This window comes from Aptenodytes forsteri, unplaced genomic scaffold, assembly GCF_000699145.1.
Source record: "Aptenodytes forsteri isolate BGI_AS27 unplaced genomic scaffold, ASM69914v1 Scaffold182, whole genome shotgun sequence".
NCBI classification, from domain to species: Eukaryota; Metazoa; Chordata; class Aves; order Sphenisciformes; family Spheniscidae; genus Aptenodytes; species Aptenodytes forsteri.
The window spans coordinates 1,593,845-1,595,785 of NW_008795932.1; positions in this window are offsets into that span (position 1 = coordinate 1,593,845).

The following is a 1,941-nucleotide window of genomic DNA, read 5'->3' on the forward strand; positions in this document are numbered from 1 at the left end:
CGGCCTCCGGCCTCCGGTGACCCTCCCCGCCTGCCTCCTGCCCGCCTTCTCCGGCCCCCGGCCCGCCTCCCGCCCGCCGGGGCCCGGGGCCGCGCTGAGCGGCTCCGCCCGGCCCGTGGGAAAGGTCCGCCCCTTCCCGCGCGGGCAGGCGCACTGCCGGCTTCTCCGCGGCCCTCCGCGCTCCGGAGCGGCGCTGCAGGAGTCCTCCACGTTAAAGATGTTGTCTCCTCGTGGAGGTCCTTTTTTCTCCCCTTCTTGTCAGAAAAAAAATCGTCTCAAGATGTGTCGTTATTATACACAAGAAAGGGAGCATGGACTGTGAACGACCAAAAAAAAGAAAACACAGTACGGAATGCTCATCGGAGCCGACGCCGTTGACTTAATGATTGACCAAGAGGTTTAACGCATGGAGGGCAGTGGCTGGGACCTGCTTTTACTGTGCACCGGGCAGCGTCCCCAGACCTTCGATGGAGATGCAAACTTAACACCACTTAGGTTGGAAAACAGAATTGCCAGTTTTTGTTAATGTTCTGCGAAAAAAGGTCAATATGTACCGTGTTCTGGATTTAATCAGTGCTGTTATTTAGGGTGTCATCGCTGTCAAATGCACAATGTTCTGTAACGTTCATATGTAAAAAAAATGAAAAAAAAGAGGGGCAGAATGAGCCATTTGTGAAAACTTCACGCTTCCCGACTTCTACAGACCTTTGTAACCTTATGAGCCTTAGCAAATTTCTGCATTTCACTCCGAAAGAATAATTAGATTATGAAAAATAAATGTTCTCTGATTTTTCTGTGTTCTTGACAGATGCGCATTTGATGGGCATCACTCAGGTGTTTCAGCTGAGTCAAATGCAGCTGAATCAGTCAGGACTGCATAGTTTTATTTTAAATGGTGAACTGGCAAGGCGAGCATGTTTTTCATTCCTTCAGAAAGATGGGAGGTTGGTTTGAAAATACTTTGTCAAAAGGAGCATGAGGAAATAGTTATTTTGAGCAAGAGGTGGGTACTTAACTGAATCAAAATATCTTCCCCAGCAAAACCGAGTTTTATTTTCTATTTATGTGCAATCAACCAACTTCCAGACAAGAGTGAAGTTACTTAAACAGCATTTTTTCAGAATGTTGTTGATACGAGCTGCTCCAGAGCCGCCTGGTCTGCAGCGGAGCAGCAGATCTCAGCGCACAGGGGGGTTTCCTGAAGCAAGGAAACACCAGGGCAGCAGAGAGACCCGCGAGGAGCTGGCAACTCCCACAAGAGATGCTGAGGAGGCCTGACAGAGCTTTAAACTAGACTTGAGGGGGGAGGGGGATAATATCAGGCTCTCCTGTGACAGACAAGCCTTGGGACGACGTGCCAAGGTTAGAGGGATGGGGTGCTGGCGAGGGCCCTCAGCCTGTTGCTCTGAGACTTGCTGGGTACACTGGAGCACACTTGAAGTCTTACAGAGATGAGCCAGGGGCTCCTGAGGTAATAGGATCCAACAGGGGAACACTAGTGGAATACCTCAAAGGAATTAAGGGGTGTTCCTCTAAGGTGACATGGCCGACAGCCCAGCTGAAGTCCCTCTACACCAATGCATGCAGCATGCGCAACAAATGGGAGGAGTTGGAAGCTACCATGCTGCTAGAAAGCTATGACCTAGTTGCCATTACTGAAACTTGGTGGGACAGGGAGGTGATTCGAGACAGCCAGCACGGCTTCACCAAGGGCAAGTCCTGCCTGACTAACCTAGTGGCCTTCTATGATGGAGTGACTACAGCAGTGGACAAGGGAAGAGCTACAGATGTCGTCTATCTGGACCTCTGTAAGGCCTTTGACACGGTCCCCCACGACATCCTTCTCTCTAAACTGGAGAGGTCTGGATTTGATGGGTGGACTGTCTGGTGGATAAGGAATTGGCTGGACAGTCACATCCAAAGGGTAGTGGTCAACGGCTC